The following is a 27,469-nucleotide window of genomic DNA, read 5'->3' on the forward strand; positions in this document are numbered from 1 at the left end:
AGCCACAGCTTCGGGCAGTCTTTTTGGCCTCAGTTTCTCTCCGCTTCCCTCTGCCCTCCTTCCTTCCACTCAGTGTCTGTGGGATAATGAGTTGCTCCTGGAGGCGGGTGCTAATTATTGTTTTTGCAGGGCTGGTGGGTGCTTAGATGAAAGAGACTGGAGCCAGGCCCCTGGGTCTGTGCCACAGCTCGGGGGGGCCCCAGGCCATGCCAGGGAGCCCCGAGGGCCCTAGGTGTGGGGTTTTATAGCCATAATGATGGTGATTAGCTTAGTTCTTAATTGATTCTGCCAACACCTAACTGTGCCCTGGCCCCCTTTCCACCCAGTCTTTCCTGGGGCAGTCTATGCCTCTCGCTCCCTGAAAATGGAGGCAGGATGGAGGAGTGGGGGGGGGGGGGAGAGTGAGTCTGGGGCCGGTGAGGGCTGTACCCTGGTTAGCTGATTGCCCTTTCTAGGACCTAGAAGGGACACTGATGGAGGGGCGTTAGGAATCTGACCTCTCTGGCTTTAGGCTGTGCGTGCCACTGTTCACTGTGGGTGTCCCTTCTCGAGGCTCAACTCTAAGGGTCTAGGGCATCTTCAGCTAGGAGGAGGGCAGGAGGCTAGAAGGACAGAATCTACACCCGAAGCCCACTGCATCTGATTTTCCCTATTCTCTTTCTTCTACTCCTTCTATTCCTTCCCTCCTTCCCCCTCCCTCCCCTATTCCTGCGGCCTCGGGTGCACCTGGGTAGCCTTCAAACGCAGGCCCTTGCACTGATGTCCACTGATGCCCACTGATGCCCACTGATGCCCACTGTGGCCTGCCGGGAGCCTCTCTTAGTGCGGTCTCTCAGCTCCTCCACTTTGGGGCCTGGTCTTGTCTGGGGCTGGCATCGGACCCCGATGTGACCAGAAGCTGAGATGCCGAGGCTGAGGAGGGAGTAGGGTGAAGGTAGGAGGTTTTGGGACCTGGAGGCTTTTCTCCTCAATGTCTGCTCCTTCCAGAAGGGGAGGTCGGGACTCAAAGGAAGCCTAGAAGCACTCTCCCAAAATAGCTCTCTTGACTACCCTAACAAGATGGGGAGGAGGCAGGGGAGCCCAGCCCAGCAGCTCTCTCTTCTCTGGCCTCCCTCTCATTCCTCCCCAAGGCAGCCCAGCCAGTGGTTTGTTTAAACCAAACAATAGCAACCTAGGTTGGCTGTTTCTTTTCAATTCCCCCGTGGGCTTGGGTCCCACCCAGAGCAGTAAGGAGGCTTCTCTCCTCCAGTGAGGGCAGGGAAGGAAGCAGGGAGGGTGGGGGCTGAGACAATGTGATATGGGTCAGGGAGGTGCTGTTGTGGAATCAGAGCTGGGCCCATGTGGAAAGTCTGACTTGAAGCCTTGCTCAGACCTTGGGACTATCTTCTTACTCGCTAGGGCTGCTTAGTAAAGACTGGATGCAAACCCTTGGGTTAGGCTTTCAGAATCAGGCCGTCTGTCCTTCCTATCTGCCTCCCTTGCTACCTCTCTACACCTGTGTTCCACTTGGGTGCTCGGGACATTTAGGTGCTCCGGGTGGCCTAAGCTGATCCTACAGATGGATGCCACTCTTGCTGGCAGGAAGGGCAGAACGTGATGGCAGTGGATCCATATGCAGTAACTGGACAGAGTAGCTGTGACTTAACTTGGGTTGGGTGAGGGTAGCTAAGTGTCCTTTGGCTATAATCTCTCCTCAGGTTGGTCCTGGAGGGGCTGAAATTCCTACTATGGGATCAACATCAGTAAAGAAACCACACTCTAAAAGCTGAGAAAATTGGGGGCCCAGAGAGGCTAAACAAACTGTTGTCCCAAGGCATTTGAGCAATGAGTGGGAGAGCTCCAGAATGTTCAGGAAGTTAGGGACCCTGGGACTCCCGAGGCTGACTGATCAATGGCTCAGGCCCTTTAACCCATATTACTGCCCTGTGCCTTTTTCAGGACACCTTGACACCCCTATTGCTCCACTGGTAAGCATTGTTTTCGGTTATCCATTATTAAATACACAGGCATTGGGTGAGGGTGTGGCTCAGTAGAATGGGGGTGTTTAGCATGTGTGGAGTGTTGGGCTTACCCAAACCAAACCAAATAGTATCTGGAGGCCTGTGGCAACAATGGAAATCCCAGCCTAAAATATCTTGGTAGAAAACTACATCCAGCTTGGAAAGCTGGGGCACTGGAGGATGGTCAGGACTCAGCAGCAGAATATGAGAGGGATCTGGAGAAATGCCTGCTCGGCCCTAGTGGCCGGGCCAAAGAGGGACCTAGATGGGGGTGGGTAGGGACTTGGAGTCGGAGGGGTACAGACACCACACTTGCACTTTTGAAGGAGAACCTGCAAGAGACCAGGGACCACTGAGAGCCCCCAACACCCTTAGCTTTCTCCGCGGCCCCCGACCTGCTGTCTCCACCTGCTCTGGTGGTGGTGGTGGTGGTGGTGGTAGTGGTGGATTGTGTGTGCAGGCATGCACACATGCCTGCCTACCTGTCTCTCCCACTGTTGACTCACGTTCTGATTCTCCAGAGCACTATTCTGTTGTCTGATCTCAGCACACTCCCTGCATGGGAAGATGGAGAGTGGTAGACCATGCAACCAGACAGAAGCAGAGGGGTTCCAGCGTCTCCAGGGCAGGGGCTGTAGCCCACCATCGTTGTTCCCCTGGGATGTCTTGCACACAGTGGGCAGTCTGGGTGTTGCTCCCCTTCCTTTGCTACCCCGGGTCAGTCCTGCTTCTCATCTATACTCTCTGTTTCCTCTCCTTATGGGGACACTCGTGCACTGCTCTACCCGAGGCCTCTCACTTCCCCTGCTCAGAAAGCCCACCAGCTAAAGGCTCAGGCTCTTGATTTGCTTCATGACTCTCTGGTGGGTGTGGAAGGGGCCTAACTGTTGCTGGTCTCAGCAGAGTTGCTGGTGCTCTGGCCTCATTCTGCTGCAATTACCTACAGGCCACTAGTCACCCACAGGGGTGGGGGTGGGGGCTGGCGGGTGAAGGGGTGGGGGGTGGCTCAAAGCTCCAGGTCCTGGGGCCACCTGACCTCCAGGTAGAGGATCATGGAACATTTCCTCTAGCACTCAGGAGACGATTTAATCTCTTCACCCACCTCTTCCCATTTACACGGAGGACGCAATCACTTCTGCCTGACTAGGGATTCCCTCTGGCAGAGGGGGAAGTCTCGCTTTTTGATTTCAGGGAGAGTGGAGGGCATCAAAAAAGAGCCCCAAATTTGAAAGGAGAGATAAGGGAGAGTGGGAGGAGAAGTGAGCAACAGACAGTCCTTGGGTAGAAAACAAAGAAAGACAGCCCCCCTCAAACAAAACAACAACAACAACAACAACAACAACAACAACAGGAAACTGGAAACGGAATCCAGACTCCCCGACCCTGGCACCGAATGAGAAAGCTCCTTGCTGTTTCGCACAGCTGCCTGCAAGCTGCCAAGTGGCAAAGGAAGCCAGGAAAGGCACAACACTGGAAAGTGCTACCCAGCAATCTGTGTATTCTGCAATTAACATGGGCTAAGCGAGGGGAAGGCATTGACAGCTCCCGGGCTCCGGGATCCCCAGGGGCTGTGGCTGCCAGGCCACCAGATGCCAGCCTGGAGGAGACCCAGCTCTGGAGATGGTGCCTCCTCTGAGGAAAAGCCTTCCAGTCAATTAATCCTGTGGTTTGCTCTTGCCCTGGGGCTTGGTCACTGGGGGAAGTGCAAGGAAGCCCTGGGAAGATGGAGGCGCACAGATCTAAGGCCCCCTGTCCACTGAGTGCTTCTAGACCCCAGGGTGTAAGGGGGCCAATTATTTTGCTCACTTGCTTCCTTCAACATTATGTCAAGATCAAAGACTCGTCAGGTCTTTCCCTCTACCCTCGTGGGCAGTCGAGACAGCATGGTGAATACTGGTGAACAGACCAGCGGGTGGGCAGCAGATCCTGGTACCTGGACACCAGTTGGTAACAGGACCCCCAGGCTTGATTCCGAGCTTGGTTTCAAATCTAGGTGCCCAGATACCATAGTGGGGTATAGATGAAGAGGCATGATTGATTTCTCCCAGGAAGCAGTGGCCCGGGATGGGAGGAACATCACCCAAAGCTTAACCACCTTTTATCACACTGGGCTAATAGGCAAATTTCCCAAGGCCAAGGTCAAGGTTGTCTGTGGCTTGAAAAATAGAGGTGGTCCTCGCCCTTTGTTCCAGGCCATGTGAGGTGTAAGTGGTGTCTCAGAAAGTCCTGCTCACTTGACACTCCCTGTATGTGACAGTCTATATAGCATGGAGTTGATTCTGAGGAATGACGGCTGGAGAGATGGGAAGATGAGTGGATGGATGAGTTGGTCTGTGCGGCCATAAAAGTACTAATGAGACACAGTTCTTGGTGTTCTGAAGCCCACGGTCCAGAGGGGCAGATAAATCAACAAAGGAACGACTGTGTAGGCAGTCTTCAGATGACAAACCGGAGAAGACTTGATATCTGAGAGAACTAGAGAGAGGAGGCTAGTCTTCGGGCTTTGAAGGATAGGTATAGTGTTTTGTTTTGGATGATGGATAAAACCAGAGAGGGAAGGACAGCTTGAGTTGAGAAATCAGCCTGCTGTTTTTCAAGTCTGCACTGTCCTCCACAGACTGTGTTTGAACACGTGAGTCCCTGGCCAGTGGTGCTCTATTGGGAATTTGTGGAGCCTTTGGGACATGGTACCTAGATGGCACCCATAGGTCACTGGGGGCAAGCCTTGAAAGTTGTATGTGCTTCATTTCTGGTTCATTTTCTCTGCTTCTTAGGTCACCAAAACCCAAGGACCAGCATCGCTAACCACCATGCCTCCCCTACCATGATGGACTGCGCCCTCGGAAACCATTCGCTAAGACACATCCCTCCCCTAATTTGTTCATGTCCGATCAACGAGAAGAGTAACTAACTAACATCCTCCTTAAGCGTGTGAACACGGAAGTGACCTGGAAGATGGGACAGACTGAACCACCTGTTAGAGCCAATCGCCAGATGCATGTCTGAAAGAGACTCAAGAGAAGGGCGGACCTGCAAGGGGGAGGCCAGGCTCTGGTGGCAGGAACTCCTTCAGGTTGTGGAGAGCCAAAGCCGTCAGCAGGCTGAACCTTGAGTTCACAGATCCCAGGCAAAGCCTTTCCCTTTTCCAGAGACACAGTTGTCATCCCAGGAGGGTTATGGGAGCTAGCGGGCTGAGCTGCCTCTCAGGTCAAGAGGGGATGAGGGTTAGGTTGGGCTTTGGTTCCCTGTCATGCCAAAGGTCAACAAGGAAGTGGCTGGATTCCATTGTCAGTGGCTTCCCTCAGAGGATGTGCACTTGGGATCTGGGGTCCCAATCGCCTCTCTTCTATAAACAGTAATTTTTGTTTGAGGTTACAAAAGTACCAAACGCTTATTTTATTTGAATTCTGTGTGTGAATGTGTGTGTGTGTGTGTGTGTGTGTGTGTGTGTGTGTGTGCTTGGGTGGGTATATGTATGTGTGTGTGTAGAGAGGCCACAGGACAACCTCAGTGGGGCAGGCTTCTCACCAGGGTTTCTACATGAGTTAGTTTACGTCGGCGCCCATTTCCCAGGACCGTCTCTGCTGAAGCGCAGTGAGGCTGGGAGGCCACCCGCTTGGAGGGTAAAGGCCTGCTGCCCTGCTTATGGAGGCATGTTTCCTGGTCTGACTCTTGGCAGTCACGAGACTAAGAAAATGGAGATGTCCAGTTGACAGGCGGCTCAGGCATCCGACGCGACTGTGCCGCCGGGCCAGCCAGACTTCCGCCCAATGTCATTACCAATTAGCTACGTGACTTTGAGGAGCCAGCCATTCAGTTTCCGAGTGTCTCAGTCTCTGTACCTCTAAGTAGTGATGGCAATGTACAGCTGGGGTTTCTCACAGGGCTGCTATGGAGTTGTAATTGGGAAACAGAGCCCTGAAAACCCCACAGTGCCGCCCAAGTGTAAGGGTCATTACTGAGCTGAGCTCTCCGCTGAGGCTTCATGAAAGGCTAGTGGCCGGGGCGGGGGTGGGAGTGTGGGGGTGTGGGGGTGTGTGTGGGTGTTTCTGTGGCTGCCAGTGCTCTTCGATTATGACAGGCCCAGGAAGTGTCTGTGCCGGGTCAAGCTCACGAGGCTAATGGCTGTGCTTAGGGCTCAGAGGTTATCCAGCTGTGACTGTGGCCTGTCCCGCTGGGCCTGTGCTCTCCCCAGGCTTGTGGAGCAGGCAGTGTAGGATGTTTATTAATAGGCCTTGATGAGGGGCATTAATGTCTCCTAATGACACCATCTGAGCCTGGCCTCTTTTCTTCTCTTACTCCTTGATCCTTCTGCCCACGCCCATCCCCCACCCCACAGAGACACGCGCTGTCACATACACAGAGAACAGAGGGGCGCAGTGAGGTCTGGAGGAGGCTCGTGCCACAGTGGCCACGGCAGGAGCCATTGTCTGAGGAAGAGAGGGCTTCGCGGTTGGGGGAATGGACGGGAGGTCTAGCCTCAGGGGTCGGAGGGAGGGTCCCAGTGGGCAACAAGGCAGAAGTTGTGAGAACTTGGCCTTCGGAAATGGCTTTGTGACTAAAGGGAGGCAGGACACGGCCAGACCTTTTCAGAACCGGCGGAGACGGGAATGGCTGGGGGAGTGTACACGCGGCAGAGGGGCTGGCTTCCTTGAAGGGCGCAGCAGCTGGGTGGGGGGAGCTGAGAAGGGTAAGTGGCAGGGGAGAGACAGTCACAGGCAGGGAGAATGGTGACTGATCACACACACACACACACACACACACGCACGCACGCACGCACGCACGCACGCACGCACGCAATATGCTCCAATTCTCACACCAAACATATATCTATGCTCACACATACACACTCGTATGTGTATGTAGTCACAATGTGTTCTCATACTCAATACACTCATACACCTGCACTTATGCATACCCATAGTCCACATATAATGTACACACATACAGTGTACCCTCACACTTATGCACATGTGCTCACACACACTTATACCTCCATATTAATATATGTACTTGCTTTCATGCACACACACACACACATACACACACACACACACACACACACACACACACACACACACACACATGCTCACCCAAAAGGCCCATTTACAATTTCCCAACACATTTAACAGACATACAACACTCATATGTACTTACATGTTTGCACTGATTACATACCCTCTCCCTCAAATGGACACACACACACATATGCATGTGTATGATCACACTTATCTGCCGATGCTTACCCACCACACGCTCACAAATGTAATGTACAGAAACACATACACTCAATATACTCATGACATACATATCACTCAGGAGCTCACACATACACATTTACAGACTTAAACACAGCAAACACCATGTCCTCACATGTACAATATGTTCATACATTCACACAGGCTCACACACAACCAGGACACATAGTCTCTCATACACTTGCCTCTATAGATGAAGCGGCACATATATATGTGCACACATGTACACTCACACATACACACATGCTCACATACACTAGCATGCTCACACTCAGATCCCTATGCTTCTTACATTCTCACTAATGCACAGATGTGTGGGTCCTCACTCACATGCACTCCTCTCCTAAGCAGCCTCTCACTGGCGATATTGCCAGAGTGTAAGCGTGGTAATGTGAGGGGCGGGGCAGGTGTCTAGGCTGCAGCTCGGACCGTGGGACTAAGACAAGTGCCAGGGAGTGTGGACAGACCGATAACTGACTGATGGAGAGTCCGTGGGTCGGCCCAGAGCTGGCCTGTTGCCCAGGGAGGGTCTAAGGGCTGGTAAGCCTCGGCTGGGCGGTGCAGAGAGTATGGGGGGGGGCAGCCTTCTGGGAGGTGGGCCCATAAATCTAGTCCTCCTGGGCCTTCCTCCCTGGCTGCGGGTATATAGGCTCCAGCAGTAATTAAGGCAGGAGAGCAGTTAATCCCTAAAACAAACAGGCCTTGAGAAACTGCAGCCCAGCTGGAGCAGGGAGCTTCAGGACTCACTCTTCAGCCCTGGCTCTTATCACACCTCATCTCACACCTGTAGAACCCTGTCTTTCTGGCTGCTGACTGCACCCCATACCTGACGTCCCCCCTCCCTGCCCTGAATTGTGTGGAGAGGCGAGCTAAGGAGGACGCATATGCTGGGAGGAGGTGACCCTACCAGACTTCTGCTTCCTAATTCACGGCAGACCCCCAAGGAGCAGTACCTGGCCAGGCTGATGTCTAGAACGCCACGCCCCAACGTGGGAGGTGCCTGAGGTGGTTGGGATTGCTTTCCGGGAGCTACCTGCACCTGCAGAGCATCTGGGCATCGAGGAGATGAGGGGCGTTTTTGAAGTTTGGGTCACACAGGCTGGGCTAGGGTGTAGAGCTGGGTGAGAAACCTTACCATCAAGAGCCTTCTACTGTGGCTTCAGGGATAGGGATGGGGGAGCCGGGGCAGGAGCAGCCGGACTCTTGGGTCCCTGTCTCTGCCTTGTCTCCCTTCTTCGCCCCATTGGACGAGTCCATCCTAGCATATATTTCCTATGGCAGTAGAGAACAAATGGGTGAAGGTAGGGGCCCATGGGATGCTTCTCAGGCAAATAAAGGATCAGAAGCAAGAGGACCTGCAGGGCCGGGTCCTGCTTTGCCACTCTGGTGGGAAGAAGAATGGTAATCCAGGCTTTTGAGCATCCATGCAGTCAGGCCAGGGCTGCCCTGTGAGCAGCGAAAAAGGAAGGAGGGAGGGAGGGAGGGAGGGAAGAGGGGGAGGGAGGAGGGGTAGGGGAAGAAGGAAGGGAGGAGGAAGGGAGGAAGGAGGGAGTGGCTTGAGGAAGAAAGATCAGGAGCTTTTTGAAAGAGAAGATGTGGGCAAGGGTCAGAAGCTCTGGGAAACAGATCCTTGTGAGAAAGTGTGACCATAGGAGAAACAGCCCAAGTCCCGTTCAAGTCCCACCTCACTCCTTCCTAAAGACTGACAGTGAGCCTGGCTTCTGTGTACCGGCCACTAGTCAGCCCCCTGTTATTGAAAACGCAGCTGCTCCAGAGCAGTAGCTGGGCCCATGCAGTCTCCAGCAGCCTGCCCGGGATGGGATGGGAGTGCTTTAGAAAATGCAGCATCTGGGGTTCCATTCTCGACCTAGTGAATCCCAGCATTTATTTTAATAATAAATGAAACCCCAGGGAAAGCTGGTCCACAGTGATGCAGGCTTGTAATCGCAGCTGAGGTAGGTGGATCACAAGTTGAAGATTAGACTGAGCTACAGAGTGAGTTCGAGGCCAGGTTGGGCAACTTAGTGGGGGACTTGTTTCAAAAGTTTTTAAACGTGGAAAAAGTGGGGTGGTGGTGGCTGGGGGTGCAGCTCAGTGGTTTAGGACGCTTGCCTGGCATAGGCAAAACCTTAGGCCCAATTTCCAGTGTGGTCAAAGGAATGAAACAATCCCCCATCCCTCAACAACCCAAGGTGATCTCATATATATGCTTAACCTGGATACTATCTGCCACGGGGTGCTGGCTCCCTAAGCGTCTCTGGGTCCAGGAAGGGGACCGGACTCTCCAGCAGACATATGGTGGCCGCAAAGGGAACCCTCTGTGTTCTGGTCCTGGATGGACTCCACTTTCCCGTCTTTTCCAGGCTCTGGCCCCTGGGCAGCCTTTCCTTGATAGGCCCGGGCTGACCTTCAGGTCCTAAGGTGCTTACTTTCAAGTTAAGGTGGTTGAGACAGGGTGGGACAGCCAGAAGAGGGTCACACAGGGACACGGGGCTTTGAGTCCTTGAAGTCTTGGGGGTGAGACGGTCACCCCATTTGATAGGCACTTGAGGGTACCTGTGGGCTTTTGGTACCCCCCCCCCCTTATGATAATCCTTCCTCAGACAGCATGCCCTCTGGAACTCTGTGTGACGTGGGGTAGGTAGGGACCTCAGAGACCAATGGCGGAGGGACGGCACAGCAATGTGGGGACCTATAGACTGGGGGATGGCATGGGAAGGCACCTGGTCCCAAGGGCCATGACCCTCTCTGTGGGCTCCGCTGGCAGAAGGAGGATTGTAGCCGAGCCCCTTCCTCATCTACCTCCCCCTCCTCCCAGATGTCCGAGGTGCCATCCACGACCAGACACCATCGACTGCCCTTCCATTCATTCCTTAGCGGGCTGTGCTGGGACCTGTGTGGTGGGCCTTCATGTCTCTGCCTGCCTGCGACAAACCAGAGCCGTTTGTTAGGCCCAGGGAATTATGAATGGGGCCCCCCAGAGCCCAGCCAGGGGTTGGGGCCATGCAGTCTCCAGTCAGGCCCAGGGCTTGCTCTCCTTCCATTGTGCCACTCTTTACAGTGCCCAGCAGGCAAATGCCAACCTGGGGAGCTTGGCAATTACAATGAGAAAAACAACTCGGGCTCATGCAGCCAACTCCACCCTGACCTCATGGCTGGTCCCATAGGTCTCTGGGATGGCTGGCGACTGGCATGACCTCAGGGAGAGGGGAGAGCCCTTCCCTATGAGAACCCGGGCAGGCATTTCTGAAAAGGACCACTCTGTGCCAGCAGTCACTGGGAAGAGGTCCCTGGCTGCTCTTTGGCCGGCACAGGAGTTGGGGGGGGGAGGGGCAGGGCAGCTTTCGGTGTTTGGCATCCAACCCCTGACAGGGAGCATCCTCAGTCTCAATGTGTTGAAATAGATCTTTGCACAACTTTGAGGAGGGCCTGGCCATTCCAGGTGATGGTGCCGAGGGGCATAGGAGATGGGAGGAAAGGGGACCGGTGACAGTGCAAGAGAACCCCAAGGGGGGGCGGGGTCAAGCGATAGACACCTGCTGACTCCTTAACCTACCCCCTGCCAAGAGAAGCCCACTGTAGTCATTCCAGGGTACCGGCTCACCTCTGCAGAGCAGTCTGGGAGTGTGGGCACCTAGGCTAGGCCACAGAGAAGTGAGACAAAAACCCCTCACAGTGTCCGAGAGGCTGCTGTGCACACAGGCGAAGGGGGTCTTTCATGAACGCAGATGACAACCGATTAATCTGCCGGCTCTTCTCTGTGGGCTACGGCCACGCTCCATTCAGCCTGGCTGGCTCATACCAGTGGGGCTGGGCCTCAGCCTCCTGCTGCTACTGGCTTTCCACCCCCCCCCCCCCCCCCCCGCCGTCCCTCAGGATTGAAGTGCTGGAAAGTGGGGCTTCACCCTCTCAGATTTTGCTTTTAGGGGTTCCCTTACAGTGAGATGGTTGCCTTTCTGGGGGGACAGGAAGTGGGGTGGAGTGCAAAGGGAAGGCCGGCTAGCCACCAGACCAGGCTTACTGGAAGGGGTTAAGTTTAGGAGGGGAGCGGAGCACCTCCTGGGTTGGGTAGGCAGCTTACTTCTCTCTCAGCCACCTGCTGATGAAGGCCTTGAGAGGGCGGCCAGGCCACACGACCTGTTGTCTTGTGGTAAAAGGCAGAAAGAGGAATGAATTGGGGCTAGGACGGGGTCCTCCTTCTAGCTTGGTCCACATGCCCTGTCCTGGCTCTTGGCTTTTGACAACTCAACTCTTAAGGACTGCTAGGTTCTGAGTACAGGGCCTACTTTGAAGTAGCTCTTAGTGGAGCCGGGACTTGAGAGTACAGAGATAAAGCTGTGACCGGAGCTAAGGAGGGGACATACAGAAGATCTAGCGCTCCTACGCCCTCCACGGGACCCCTTTACAAGAACCTCCAGTCTTTCTGACACCCTCTGCGCGCTCCCTGTCTTGGGCTGTCTGGCATGTGGAGGTTGGAGAGTTGGAAGGGCAATGAGAGGCAGGCCTGAGACCAAAGCTTACGGCCCTTCCTCTTGGCCGGGCAGCTTCTTCGGAGGCAGAAGCGGTACTCCCTTTGGGGGAGAAACCCCCTCGGTTTCTACTGCCATAAAGGATGATGGGTCAGAGCTCTCACTGCGGTGTCTAATGATGGGGTTCGGGTGTAATGAATATCCCTGGTCTCATAAAACAGGCTAATGACGGCCCTCATTTCATGGACCCCTTTTATCCTCACTGTTCCCAAACTAAAAGGGACTATCTTGGGGGGCTGAGGCCCTGAGCCTGATGGTAGCCACAATTGAGGGGAGGGGGGCCTCTGTCAGAGGTTTCCTGCTGCTCTTCCCTCCCTCACCTGGTACAAACAGCTGGAGGAATTTGGGTCGATGGGATGGCCGAGAATGCTCAGCCCGAGGAACTGGGCGGGATTAGGAAAGGAGGCCACAACTTAACACCCCGATTCCTAAGAACAGAACCCAGGGACCCAACAGAGGCCCAGAAAGCACGTGAGTGCCCAGAGGTGGCACCACACCCCCTTCCTCTGGCTGGGTGCTGATAGGAGCTCACTGAATCATCCCAGTCTCCATCCAGCACCTGAGAAGAAGAGCTAGACTCCGGGAGGGAGGGGCTGGACTGCTGAATCACCAGCAACACCTGTGTTTTGCTTGGGAGGTCTCCTGCTCCTAGACCAGCCAAGCCTGACCCTGTTTGGCTTCCTGGAGCTTGGTGAGATCACAGCCTAGGGTGTTATGGCTTCAGGCCAGTGTGACCTGCTATGCAGGAAGGATTTTTAAAGAGATACTTGCCCCTGTGTGTTCCCAGGATGAGTTTAATAAGAGAGAGAGAGAGAGAGAGAGAGAGAGAGAGAGAGAGAGAGAGAGAGAGAGAGAGAGAGAGAGAAGCTGTTCTGTGAGTCCATGTCCCAGTGGGATAGTAGAAATTGGTCATTGAACAGAAAATCACCTAGGTTACACGATGAAGCAGAAAACAGTCCTACCCACTCACTATAGATAAATACCTGGGGGTGCACAGGGGATCTTGGTAAACCATAGCACCCGAGGGAGATAGGCTAAGCATCATTAAAGCCCCCATAGCCTCCGAGGAGGGAAAGAAGATTCTGGAACTGCCTAACCGGAATCTTCTGATCACAGTCAGGGTAAAGTCTACTGGCCACCACGGCAGAGTCTGTAATGAGTGGCAATGGTCATTTCTGACTTACTCAGCATCCTCAGTGTGACCATCAGGCACTAGCCCCGCCCTGCTTCCAGGTGCCCTGCAGAAAGCTGGGGTCAGCAGAGGACAGAGGATCTCAGGAGTGCAAGTTCCCTGCACCCTAAGCCAACCTTCATGTCCCCTCCCATCTAAAGTGGGGCCAACACAGCACCTCTAGGTCACACTCAGCCTTCTGCAGGGCATAGAGGGGGTTCCAGGCTCTGTGTGACGCTGGGTCATATACTCCTCCTTCACGAAACTATCACCCACAGTTTGCAGCTGGAGAGCACAAGTGCCCTTGGCAAGTGACCTGCCGAGATCATGGTCCCGGTGGGCAGTAGAGTTGGGAGTGGAATTCAGGTATCCTGGTCCATGTCTCCTTCTTGGCTCATGGCCCAAAGTGCGTCAGCTTCCACTTGGGAAGACAGGAGGGCTGTGCGAAGGGAACCGGTACTGAGGGGAGGGCTGGCTTCTCCTCTTTTTGCTGGACTCTCCCTGGTAACCGTGGGACGAAAGGCGGTCCGGTCAGAGCTTCCCACACCTCTGCCCCACGCCGGGCCCCGGGACAGAAAGCTTTTCCAGACAGGGACAGGTCACTTTCTACAATGCTTGCTTACACGAGGGGCCTTTGGTGCCATGGGCTGAGAGGGGGTGGGGAATGGGATGAGTCAGCAGGTCCCCACCCGTGGTGTCCCTTGTATTGCTTGGGGACAGAGTCCCGCGGGGATATAGGGCAGACTGGGTGAGTGAGTGGGGCAGGAGGGTTCTTCCTGCAAGCCTGAGCAGCCTTCGCCTGGCCTGACCAGGGAGAGCTAACGAGTTCAGCTTGGCCTGTGGGTTCTCTGGCCCAAATGTCTTTCTCTTTCTAGCCCATTTCACACAGCTTCATTTAGGAAGGCTTCCTAAGCGGTCATTACCAGTTGCTCCACCCTCACCCTCTATGTTGGCACCCTCCACTGCCAGGCCTAGATGTCCCTTCGTCTGTGAACGTCTGACAGGGAACCATCCCATTCTCCACTTTCTACCACCACGTGCGAAACATCTGGGCTGGAGGGCCTGCTTTTTGCCCATGAGCTCTATGTTCCTTGGAGCCATTCAATCGCCACAGCCCGGGGAAGTGAGGGAAACTAAGGTGGAGAGGACGGGCCTGCACAGGTCATTAGGTAGCAAATTTTGAATGAAGGCTAGGCATTTCTGATGGCATGGGGTATGCCCTTTGCCCGGCCTAATGCTGTCTTTCAAATGTTTTCTTAGAAGGATGCCAGAAGAAGTGACAAAATGGACTGCTGGTGTGACCACGTGATGGAACCCCAGTGCCCTCCGCTCTGGGAACAGTGGTCTGTTTGTAGCAGGAGAAGCATTTCTGTTAAAAAGTTTAAAGATTTCACACACACACACACACACACACACACACACACACACACACACGTATATAGTGTTTTATATATACACACACACACACACATACATACATATATATATGTCTCTGTGTGTAAACATGCTTTCATGCTTGTGCATGAGTGAACACACCCACCCACCACAGTGCCTGGTTTTCTCCTCCCAGATGTGGGTTCCAGGGGTTGAAGTCAGGTTGTCAGTCTCGGCAGCAGGTGACTTTACCTGCTGAACCATCTCATTGGCCCAGGAGATGCATTTTTATATCATTAGATCTCACTGTTTATCTGTCTCTGTGTCTCTGTCTGTCTGTCTCTGTGTTGTGTCTCTTGCTCCCTTCCTTTCCCATCCAGACATAGTTTTGCTGGCTTGAACAGCGAGAAGGACCTCCGGGTCTCCCTGGTAGATCCGTCCTCCCATGGGGAAAGGGACATTTCTCTCTGCTAGTGTGAGCTCAGGTGTGGAAGCCACCCCGGGTGGGGGGGGCAGAGGAGCACGTGGTCAGAAACAAGTTGGGTTCTATGGATCTGGACCCTCCTTGGTCACCTCTTCGGCCACTGGATGGCTGTGACATCTATGAGTCTGGACTCTGGCCCTTCTGTAGTAGGTGGGAGATGGTGTGAGTCACTCCAGGCCGGGGCCAGTTGGTGGGGGTCACGGTGTGACAGAGTGCTTCGGAATTGTCTCCCACTCTCCCATCGCCTGCCTCTCTCTGTCCTCCCTGTCTCCTCCTCTCTTCCGCCACATCCTCTCATCCTTCTTTGGCGGGGCCCATCAGCACCATCCCTCCCAGTCTAGGAACAGATCCCTCAGGCGACTTCACCTCCCACCCACCTCTCTCCAGGTCAGCCTTGTCCTCAGCAGTGTGTCCTGCCATGGTGGGAATGTGTTCCTTTGTGCCCTCCTACAGGGCGGCTGTGGCCCTGTGTTACCATCCAGCACTGTACAGGGAAGCTACCCGGGAAGAGGATTATAGCAACAATGACTTCATTTGACTTCATCTACATGGAAGGAGCTACTTGGAGCTAGAGGCTACTACACTAGACGTCAGACCTCTGGGTAGGGGTGGGGTGTACCGAGCATTCGACTTCAGGAACCCTCTGGGAGTGCCCTCTGCACTGCCCAGCTTATACCCTACTCCAGTGACTTTGTCCAGGTCTACCTCCTGACCGAGGTACTGGGTTTGGAGATGGATGACCTTGGACAGAGCACTTGAGCTGTGTGTCTCTGGAGCCTTTTCTGTGAAATATCGAGGGTAATTCCGTACCCCTCTTGAAGTTTCTTTCCTGCTCAGTCCCTGAACATCTTTCAACGGGCGCTCGCTATGACCAGGCCTGGGTGGGTGTGAGCTGGAGGGCAGGCAGGCATGTTTATATGTGCATGCATGTCTGTGCCTACGTGTGCATTGACATGTGCAGGAGCAGTGAGCCCTTCACAGATTTCTTTCTTTTGGGGGAAGGGGTAGGGTAGGGTTTGAGACAGGGTCTCACTATGTAACCTAGACTGTCCCTGAACCCCTCATTCTCTTGTCTCCCCCGGGCTGGGTTTACAGAGGCATCTGGGTTTCTGCCTAGGCCTGTCTCGCCAAGCAGCTTGAGTCTAGGAAATGGGTTGAAGGCTGCAGAGCTAGTAAGATGGACGCAACCTGAACCTGACTCCACTCCTGGCGCGCATCTCCAGGTTCCTGGCCTGGGCTGTTTGTTTCACAGTGCCTAGACTTCCTCTTTGACCATAAAAGTCTCCCGGAAAGCCTTCCCACAGAGGCCTCAGGGGCTTTCTCAGGGAATGTGTGAGTGTGTGCGCACAGTCATCGAGTACGCTATCCCAAAGAGCCTCGGCCTAGACCTAAGGGGTGTGTGTATGTGTCTGCTCCAGCTTGGGTGAAGGGATCTGGGACTCAGGGACCTGGCATTAGGAAATGTTTAAGTTTCAAGTTAATTTGAACAACCAAGGCACGCGCACACACGAGCTTCTACAGATATGCGTGTACTTTATGTAGAGAGATCTAGGGGAGAGAGATAATGATTCTTTGCTGCCATGCCCTCCTTGCAAAGCCTCTGCCCATAGGTTCCCCCCAGATCCGGAGAAAGGATGGTGGCCCCTGCCAGAGCTGCTGTAAGGCTGCTTGGGTTTGGGGCATGTTCCTAGTCTAGGGCTGAGGCCTGATGGGCCATTGAGAGGAGGGCCCTAGGTTAGCGGAGAGGTCCAGAAATGAGCATTAGATGGACCACGGCCAAACTCTGGACAGCAACTCTTCCTCCCCTAGATGGTGCCCAGGCCTCGGGTATCCTGGGTCATAGAACCTGCCTGTCTCAGAGTGTTGAGTCAGAGTGAAACTGTGCTAAATGCCTCGGGGGAAAGGCAGCGAGGGCTCGTGAGCCCAGTTTTCCAACCTGGAGGTGCTCAGGGTCAAGCAAGTCCTTGGATGCCACCAGCTCGTCTCCGCACTCCCAAAACTATTGCACTAGACCTTACCCAGACGGACGTGGTCTCTCGGGGCATGTGGGGAGTGGGGGCGTGAGTCAGAAGTGACCAGGCTTTCATCAGCCCTGAATCAGAGGGAAGGCAAGGAGGAGGGTGGGGGTGACTGTAGATAGACAGTCTTGCGGTTCCCTGGGAACAAAAGTATCCCGAGGAAACCAAGGCCTTCTGGAAGGTCTGAGGCTCCCGATGTGCCCAGATATACAGGTCACTGACACACACCCCAGCACAGGACAGGCAACCAAACGCTTGAGTGACTTAGGAGAAAAGCTGCCTTAGGGGTGGAGGAAGGGTGGGAGATCCCTCAGGTTCCTCTGAACTCTGCGGTTCCACACAGAGGCCTCGCCATCATCAATGCTTCTTTGCCCTGTGGACCCAGATCTTCCGGCTGAGAGTTGGAATGGTCTCTTGCTGTGACTAGAGGAATGGCGGGCTGGGCTCAGGGGACCAAGATGGATGTGAGTCCCAGAGTCCTCTTATAGTGGCTTTATTTGCCCCAGGGCCTTTTGCTTCCATGTGAGTAGGAAAGAATGGGGGATGGTTTTGGGTTGGGCAGGGTCCTTACAGAGGAGCTGCAGGATGTAGTTCTCCTTTCAAAGCCAGCAGCTCTGATAGCATCTAATACAGTGAGGTTGAGGTCTGGCCAGTTGGTACCTCCTCCTAGGTCTGGATGGCCCCTTCTTGCTCTTATTGCTTTCCACCCAAATGCAGGACGTTCCCATCTGTGTCATGGTGGCCCAGACATCACAGCTACCTGCTAGAGCTGGGGAGCCCCAACTGCCCCAGTCCTTGCCTCTATCCACCTCACTTTCCAGAAGTGTCATCACCCAAGGCTACAGCCATTCATCTAGCGTAGAGTATAGATAAACTCTCCTGGGTGGTTTCTATTTACAGTCTGTCTGAACACTGCCTCCCCTCCCCTTCATTTGAATAGACCCCCGATCCAGGCAGGCTGCTCTAGGCAGCTGTGCAGGCATGGGCGAGCCACAAACAACAGCTCCACGAAAGCACCGTAACTGACGAGCTAGGGCCACCCCTACATTCAACAAAGGGCCGTATTCATGACCCCGGCATCTACAGGACCAGGTACCCACAGCAGAAAGGGACCAGAACCCACTTCTCCTGATCTCCCCACTCAGTTTGATAATCTTCAATAAGACAATACTTTCATTTTCTTAGGATTTGGGCATTATGCCTGGAGTTGGGAAAAATGTATCCGGGTGGAGTGTTTTCTTCTGCCAAACCCAATGGTGAGAGGTATTGGGTACAGGGCTGCTGTTTAATAAACACTTGCCAATGGACTTGCATCTCGGGGGGAATCCTGTACCATCATCTCTGCTCTTATCCTCATCATCGCCACTCTTGAGGGCAGTCAGCTAGAAATGAAGATAGCAAATGAACTATTCCACCATCTCTTGGGTCCCAAACCCTCTCCTAGCTCCCCTCAGTCCTGAGACCTGAGCAAAGGAGTAGGTCTGTGCCATGCTGCCGTCCCGACTAAGTGTTGGAGAAATAAACAAGATGCTATTATGCCAAGAAGAGAGGAGTTACATCAAAAGTATCTCTGAAAGGAAGAAAGCCAATTTTTTTTTTTTCCTTATGTGAGATGCATGGATGGGGGGAGAGAGGGAAAAAAATGCCTGGGTAATTAACTTAATAGGTTTCTTAAAGAATGCCCTTGTGAGTGATGTTCAACACATTCAAGTGTTGACAAGAAGGCATTGAACTTGACGCCCACGCAGCGGGCAGATGCATGCTCTCGGCTCTGACACACCTTCGTCTGAAACGTGTAGTAAACTTGGTGCTGGGTTGTGAAACTGGTCCCAGGGAATCCATGCTGTGGGGGCTCTGGGGTCAAGGTCCCTGCTCCTGGGTAGGTCAAGGTGGCTACCCTGGATGGAGATCCTGTGAGTACAATAACAGGGTGGAGTACCTTGTCAGAAGCCTAGGGATGCTGCTGTACAGAATGAAGCCCTGACTCTGCCTCCCTAGCCCCAGTTGCCTTGAAATGCATGAGTCTAACACCCAGGGACATCTGTGAGACCCCAGGACTTCCCTAGAAGAATTAGCAGAGGAATCCAGGTGAATATGTGCCTATGGATTTTCCCTTTCTGTGAAATGTAGGGACGGGAGAGAGGCTGGCACACTAGCAACTTTGCCTTGGAAGAGGTGTGTGTGTGTGTGTGTGTGTGTGTGTGTGTGTGTGTGTGTGTGTGTGTGTGCTCGCGCATTTGAAGGCATAAGAGAAGCTTGATCCCTCAAACAGAGGAGAGTACCTTTGCTAGGCAGCCTGCTTCCAAGGCCGTACATGAGAGATGAGCCTCTGCCTCGGTGCCTACTGAGTGCCGACCAGCTCCCTTCCTGTCTGTCATCCCGCCCTTCTGTCATCGGCGATCCACTCATCCATCCTCTCCTTCTGTGATGTGAGGCTCCGACTTATCAGATTGAACTTTTCAGGCTGAGACCTGAGTGGCAAGGGACTCCATCTCAGTGATGGCAGCCAAATAGTCCAGTAGAGTAAAGGTGACATGAACGCCCATGTGAAAGAACTTTTCTTTTCCTTCTCTCTCCCCCTTCCTTCTTCCTGCCTTCTCTCCCTCTGCCCCCTCCTTCCTTCCTCCCTTCTTTTTCTTTCATGAGACAGGGTGGCCAAAATGCTTCAATTATTCGTGTAGCCGAGGATGACTTTGAACTTCTAATTCTTCTCTACCTCGTGGGAGTTGGGATTACAGGCGTGTGCCTGCCACTATGCCTGCCTGGTTTATGTGATCCTGGGAATTGAACCAAGGGCCTTGCGCATGGTAGCCACACATTCTACTGAGTCACACTCCCAACCCCAAGAGCTTTTCTTTCTTAGATACTTAGGAAAATGGTTTGAAACAAAACAAAATCAAATCAAACCAAAACAACAACAAAAAACACCATCATCTATGTCTACAGTTCAGAGGTAGCTCATATCAAGGGTGCCACCTAAAAACCCAAATTGAGTCCCATGATTCATGTTTTTTTTTTTTTTTTGGGGGGAACCTGGCAAGAAGATCAGCAACTGCCTTCACCTAAAGACCATGTATATCTCTGTAAGCTGGGAGGTGGCGGGGGTGGGGTGGTGGTGGTGGTGGTGGTGGGGGGGTGGGGTGGTGGTGGTGTGGTGGTGGTGGTGCTGGTGGTGGGCGGCGGTGAACTGCATTTATGCCTCATTTACACATGGCAATCCAGGAAGTGAGCCCTGCCCTGTGACTTCAAAGTCTGGATTAGTTCTTTTCTCCTGTCCTGGACATCAGTGTTTTGTCTGGGGATCATTCCTGCCTGGAGAAGCCAGTTCTCAGAAAGTGCAGGATTCTGGAGTTTCATATACACTCCTAATACACTTCTAGGAAGAGGAAATAGCTGTCCATCCTTTTGGTCACTCCCGAAACATTAGGGTGTGGTGTCAAAGAAAAGGCTGTGTCTGTGTAGAGGACACAGTTAATTTCAGTCATCTCCCACGCTGCCACTACCATTTTCCATCATGAAGACATGCTTCTCCTTTTCCCGATCGACCTAATCTGAGATTCCCACAGGCAAAGCGCAAGAGTTGATCAGATTCCCATTTATCTTTTTTGTATTTATTTTATTTTCATTTTTTTGTTTGTTTGTTTTGAGACAGGGTCTCTCGGTGTAGCTTTTGGTGCCTGTCCTGGATCTCGCTCTGTAGACCAGGCTGGCCTTGAACTCACAGAGATCCGCCTGCTCTGCCTCCTGAGTGCTGGGATTAAAGGCGTGCGCCACCACCGCCCGGCTCCCATTTGCCTTTGACACTGATGTGTGCAGGTAAGAGTGTGGCAGTCCAGTTCACACACCTATTAGCACCGTCTGTGTCTCCAGCTGTGTGTTGCAGGGTGTACATTCATAGTCCTCAAGGAGGGGTTATCACCTGGATGCCACAGAGCCTCCTAAAGCATTCTAAAGTCCAGATTATGAATGAAAGACACCCCATGCTCGGGAGCCAGGAGGGAGCTTTGGGAACCTTAGAAACAAGACGGGTTCCAGAGATGCAAACTCCTTTTAGCAAAGCAGACCCCACCTCACATCAGCAAGACTAGAAGCTGCACATGGATTTCTACAGGAATCAGTCATGAGGGTGAGATATCTTTTTTTTTTGCACCCATCATACACATGTGTGTTCATTAATGTGCACGTGTGTGGAGGCCAGAGGACAACCTGGGTGTCATTCCTTCTAGTGTCTTTTAGAGCGTGAATGTGTCTCTGTGTGTTCACATGTGTGTGTGGACGTATGTGCGGGTGTGCGCACCTGCATGTGTGGAGGTTGACATCTGCAGTCTCCCTTCATCGCTTTCCACTTTTATTTGTTGAGGCAGGCTCTCTCTCTCCTTGAACCCAGAGCTCACCACTAGTCAGCTTGCCGCGACGATCGCCTGTCTCTGCCTCTCAAGGGCTGTGACTGTAAGCAGCCACCATGCCCGTCTGGCCTTTATGTGGATTCGGGGGGATCCACACTCCGGTCCCCACACCTGTACGGTGCACTTTTACCAGCCAAGCTATCTCCCCCAGCCTCCGCTTTCTGCTCTGAGGCAGGGTCTCTCACTAGGACCCAGGGCTGGCTGATTAGACTAGGCTGGCTGGCCCGAGAGCCTCGGGGGGTCTTCCTGTCTCTGCCTCTCCTGTGTTGTATGACTACATCCCATGACATCCAGCTTTGACATGAGTGTAGGGGACCTGAAGACAGGCCTTCATGCTTGCACAATAAGCACAATGACCGACGGAGCCATCTCCCCAGTCCTCAGGCTGTTTTAGGAAGTAATGCGTAGGTCTGTGCCGAGCAGTGTTTCTCAACCTATGGGTCGCAACCCCCCCCTTTTTTTTTAGCAACCCTTTCATAGTGGATGCATATCAGATATCCTGAATATCAGATATTTACATTATGGTTCATAAGAGTAGCAAGTTACAGCGATGAAGCAGCAATGAAAATAATCTTGTGGTTGGGGTCCCCACAAGGCGAGGGACTATGTAAAAGGGTCTAAGCATTAGGAAAGTTGACAACCACTGCTTTAGGGGCATCTGTCAGAGTGGACTCCTGAAGCTTGAGAAAATAATGAAATGACATCAGTATCAGTGTCGGCGTGTTTCACGGGGACAAAGGATGCTGGGAGGGAGGCCTTTAGAGCCAGGTGGGTCCTGAGCAGCTGGCAAGACACTGAAGTTGGAAGTCTAAGATCAGGGACGATGCAGACTTGCTGGAGCATTTTCTAGGTCACCACTCCTCCCGGAGGTCCGGGGAGGGCAGGCACCAAGGTGCTGGGCTATGCTGTGCGAGCAGCCACTTAGGGCTTTTGGAATGAGAAGAAGAAAATCTCTGGACTAGACTTCCCCACCCTGGCGTGGGAAGTGTGAGGGGCTGGAACAGGGAGGCAGGAAGTGAGCACAGATGGACAGGCCTGGACAGCTGTGCAGGGAACAGAGCACATCTGTCTGGGAGTAAGTTCGGCAGGGCCCCTCCCACAACTTCTCTGCTGAGTGTGGGCTGGGCTTAGGTCCCAGATGGGGAATATGATGGGAAAGAAAAGGGCGAAGATAGAGTCTGGGACTGGAAACTGGTGTGTGTGTGTGTGTGTGTGTGTGTGTGTGTGTGTGTGTGTGTGTGTGTTCAGATGGAAACCAAGCATGTTGCTGAGCAATGTGGAAATGTGGAGAAGGAGATACAAGGGGCAAGGCAGAAGTTCGTTGAATGAATAAATGGTTTTGTGGCCTAAATAGCATGAAATTTCCTCTAATTAGCTTCAAATACTGCCAGGAAGCTTATCCCAAGTAGACACCTGGCAGAGATCTTTGGGAGATACAAGCAGGATCAGACTTCTCCTGGGGAATTTACCCTCAGGCTTAGGGGGTAAGTTAGCCTTTTTGCTATGTTCTGGGGAGCAGGGCAAAGAGGAAAGGCTCTTTGTTCTAGAAACTGTAGATACTGGCTTGTCATCATGGCTAGCTGTGTGGCCTCCATGGGGTGGTTGTCCATTCTTCCACGAAAAGCTGTCACCTGCCTGGTATGGCACTGGAGAGGTGGAACATGTGGAGGTAGGGTGCCACGTAGACATCAGCGACCTTGGCAGCTGATAGATGCCCATGTCCACTCTTCTGCTACCTTCTCTGTTTTCCACTGTGCCAACGAAAGGAGACAGGAGCTCGCACCCACTTTCTTGGAGTCTCAGGGTTCTCATCGGTATAATGGGGGGGCTGTACCAGCGGGCCCTGGGGACCCCTCTAAGCTCTTCCATCTTGGAATCTGGGAGGGTGGCAGGGGGGGGGAACGTGGCCTCTGCAGGTTGTTACTGTGTCCTGTTTGGGCTGGGCACTTTGCCTCCACTCAGGTTTGGGAAAAGGGGAGGGCTCAAGAGGCGCTGACTTCACCTGCTGAGTGCTGGCCTCACTAACTTGGGCAGTGGTGACTCCTTTTTCTGGGCTGATGGAGCCTAGTCCTGCATGGGGTCAGGAGGTCAGCATGATTCCTACAGGTTCTCAGACTCTTGCTTCTGGTTTTCAGTTGTCTGGTAGGTGCAACCGACGCACCAATAGGCAGCCAAGAAGAGCTGAAGCTCCCAGGGCTTGGGGGGCTAAACAGGGTACGCATACCTGTTCTAATATCACCGTGGTCATCACCATCATCACCGCCCATTATTAATATTGCTAAACATTTATTGTTCTTTATTCAGCCATATGCAGTGGATGAGTAAATCCACGGTGGCAGGGAGATCCAGCCACAGACACTGGCCCCATCCTAGGCATCTCTTAGAAACTGGTGAACTTGACCTCTACCTAGAGGCCCCATCTCACTTATGGCAGAACATGGAGCCAAAGGCTTTGAGCTTTTGTGCTTGTCAGAATGCTCTTCTGGGAAAGATAAGCATCAGAATTCCATGCTCTTGATGTTGCTTCACGGTTGTGTCTTCCAATGCTCCCTACACTTCAGTCCCTCCACCAGGGTACAGCAAACAGTGCTGACTCAGCGTTGATTAATTTTTTTTGTAATGATGAATTATGATACATTTGGCAAGGGAAGGGGTCCTGGAATAACCCAGGGGGCTAGGAGCTTCTGGCAACTGAGAAATCTCTACCTCCTTGTCTGGGGGTATCTTCCAGGCTAACGCCTAGAGTCGGAAAGCCGCAGGTTGCAAGACAAGCCTGGGATTGTTTTGGAGGCAGGGTGGCAAGCTGCAGGCAGGAGGTGAACTGCGGGCGCCTCCTTCTGGCCCTGCAGGGCTGGAGCAGGCCTGGGGAGGGTTCCTGCCCGAACCTTGGCCCCTAGGCTCTGGTACGTGACCCTCCTTGGCCCTGAGCCCCTTCGTGGCCAGAGGGAGAGAGGCGAGCCCCAGCTCTAGAGAGCTATTTGAAGAGAGAGAGAGAGAAGGAGGTTGTTATGTAACCAGTTTGCCTCCTCATCAAAACTGGTGACTAATTCAGACCTTCTCTGCCAGATTGGCTCGGCAGCCTTGCTGTTAGCTTTGGAGGGCTCAGCCAGTCTGTGACGGGTCCTCACACCCTCTGCTGGATAGATTTCCTCTTCACTGTTCTCAGCTCTCCAGATGTAAGCTCTGTCCAGAAGCTACCTAGACCTGGGTAGTTAGGGAGGCATCCAGCCCCACACTCTCTCTGTTGTGTGCCTTCCTGCCCTTGATAAAGGAGGTCAGAGGAAGAGAGTTCACCTGTCTGTCTGGAGACCCACTTGCCCGGGAGCTCACTGAGGGTCTGTCATCTGTTCCCGTGTGACAGGAACCAGGGGGAGCAGGCAGCCAGGTTGGGAGCTCTGGCTTGCAAAGGTTAAGAGTGTTGGGCTCAGAACTCAGTGGCCAGTCTCACTGTGACTCCGGGTGGAAGCGCCACCCTCGGTCTTCTGACCTTGGACTCCGGCGTGGGTTCGGGCTTCCAAGATGATGCTCCCGGGGACTTATGCTCACTCCCAGAGTTCTTTGTTTTCTCGTTCCAAAGCAGGTGTGTGGAGCACTCAGCCACTTTCTACTGCAGAAGGCTGTCCTCAAGGAGACACATCTTGGCATGGATGTGGAGACAGCTCACAGAGAGACAAAGGCAGGTATTTTCTGTGACAGTCCCGGGGTGCTTGCCACAGTAAGTACGCCCACTGTGTGCTGAGGTTCATTTTATTTACTCCTTTACCAAAGAACCACCTGGGGGCTTGGATTATTCTCATTTTATAGGTGAAGAAGCTGAAACTGAAAGAGATCGTGTGGTTTCCCAAAGCTGTTAAGCGGCTGAGCTGGGATTTGAACTTACATCCCAGAGCCTGGGAAGCTGGATCCCTGTGTGACACACCATTTCCCTGTGGCATTCCCAGGGCTGCTTCTGAGACCTTTGAGACATTCCCCATCCCAGCAACTTCATAGCAACTGCCCTGCCAACTCCAGAAGATAATGCAGCCTGTGTTTGTCCGGCTACTTCCTTCCGTCAGGCAGCTCACAGACATGACCTCATTCACTCTCCCAGATCCCTTAAGACCTGGGAGTGGGGGAGATTCCGACTTCTGATTCCCAGGGAGAAAAGGCAGGCACAGAGAGGCATGGAGACCGGCCTTCAGTCACACAGCTAGTCAGGACTGAAACGGGCCTTTCCTGTCCTTGACGGATAGGAGACAAAATCACTCCCAAGATCTTGAAAATTGGGGGGGGGGTTGCTCCTCTTGGGGTGGGGGTGGGGTAGGGGATGATTCAGAGGCTGAAACAACTCCAAGGGAGTTGGGCTGGTGTTGAAAAGGGAAATCTGAGCTGCACAGAAATTCAAGCCTTCTAGAAAGCGGGGTGGCCTGGGACCCTCCCGCCCGCCCCGCCTGTGTTCCAGCTTCCCTTGCTGGAGGCCATGGGGATCAGAGCAGTCTGGTGTGACGGACAGAAACCGGTCTTGGGGTCATAGAACCCTGGTAGGGTGATCCCTCGGTTACTTATTCTATCCCTGATTTTGGCACCGAGTGGGAACACTAACTCACAAAGAAGACTGTGTGTGAACTGTTTCATCCTCAACCACAAAGCCTATAAGAGGGCCACAGCTGCTGTCCCCGGCCCCATTCTTCTCTCCCAGATCTCTCTCTCTCTCTCTCTCTCTCTCTCTCTCTCTCTCTCTCTCTCTCTCTCTCTCTGTGTGTGTGTGTGTGTGTGTGTGTGTGTGTGAAAATGGTTTTGAAGTGAGTGGGTGAGTGGGTTACTGCTCAGGTTGATGTCCTAGCCCCCACATCTGGATTTCCCTTAGTGCCCTTCATACCTGGTGTATGTGGTACTCAATACCTGGTGCTCACTGTGTGAGCCATCCCTGGGCAGCCTCATGCCAAACTTTCTAGAAAGGCCCAGGTGTTGGATGTGTGAGCCTTGGGGCGGGCGAGAGCCACACAAGCTATTAGTCACATGTTCTCTCCGTGTTTTTTCTTTGCTCACCATCTTTGAAAAACACAAAAGCCATTCTTAACTCATAGGCTCTGCAAAGCAGGCTGATAACTAAAGGCAGGTGGGCACTGGAAAGAGGAAATGCTTGACGTCCAGCCTTGCATAGCTGTGTGCCCTTGAACTTGCATTTAACCTCTTTCGGACATAATAATGCTGACCCAACTCCATGCTTTTCATTAGTGTCAAAGCGGAGCGTGTACTGAGCATCCTTTGGGCACCAGGTGCTGTGTGAGAACTGGGTGTACTCAGGCATCCCTCCTCCCAGACCGCCTTTGCTGTGCCCATGGGTCAGGGCTCTCAGTCTGGGACTGTGGAAGAACGCAGTCCAGAAGAGGGGGGGCTTTCTCTCTCCTGTGTGGCCTGAGGTCAGGAGAAGGTTCGAGGCTCTGGAAATGTGAGGTTTTAGATTGTATTCTCTCTCCCTTCTACCTCTTTTCCTCCCTCCTTCTCGCCCTGTCCCTCTCTCTCCAGATTCTCTCAGAAATACAGAGAGAAATGGCTGGCTCTCCCTAATTGTCAGGGTACCTCATCATTACTCAGCCTATGCCATCTCAGGGCTTCTTCGGAAGGGTTCAGCTGGGACCCACCTCCTAGGATGTCACTCAGCAGTGTCCAGAAACCCTGTTCATTTCTACCTCCTTACACTTGGGCTTTCCCTGGCCTAGGCACTTTATTGCATCATCTCAGTTAATCCTTATAAACCTATGAGGTGTCTTTCTGACTCCCATTACAGAGGCTTAGGGCAGCCAAATAACTTGTTCAGAGTCACTTAACTGGTAAGTAGTCTAAAATCTGAGTCCAAGCACTTCAATTCCAGCGCCCTCCATCCTAGTTACAAAATTATATTGCCTCTCTTCATTACTTATAATTGCCCCAAACTGTAATTAGAAGTTTATGGGTCTGTAAGCATCTTATGAGCGGAGACTGTGACTTACTCATTTCAGCTGTCCTGGAATGTAGTACATAGTCTAATGCACACAGTAGGTGCCTAATGGATGTTTATGGAGTGAATGTTGAAACTGTAGGGTTGAGGCCACTGAGGAAGGCGATGTGTCTTAAACAGGCATGGGAGACAGACATATGGGGACAGCATTGAGGGGAGGGGGCTTCTGGAGCCCTGCAGGGGTAGGAGGTGCTTGGGGAAGCCTGTGTCAGATCATCTGGCAATTGCCATCCAAGTGAAGGCGGCAGA

At 53.1% G+C, this 27,469-nt stretch overlaps 1 protein-coding gene across 1 annotated transcript in view; it reads right to left on the reverse strand.

Moving 5' to 3' along the window:
• The window catches only part of Pebp4 (phosphatidylethanolamine binding protein 4), a 200,595-nt gene that overhangs the window by 13,882 nt on the left and 159,244 nt on the right, over positions 1–27,469 (reverse strand). The window lies entirely within an intron of this gene.

Source organism: Peromyscus leucopus, chromosome 9, assembly GCF_004664715.2.
Source record: "Peromyscus leucopus breed LL Stock chromosome 9, UCI_PerLeu_2.1, whole genome shotgun sequence".
In the NCBI taxonomy this organism is placed as follows: domain Eukaryota; kingdom Metazoa; phylum Chordata; class Mammalia; order Rodentia; family Cricetidae; genus Peromyscus; species Peromyscus leucopus.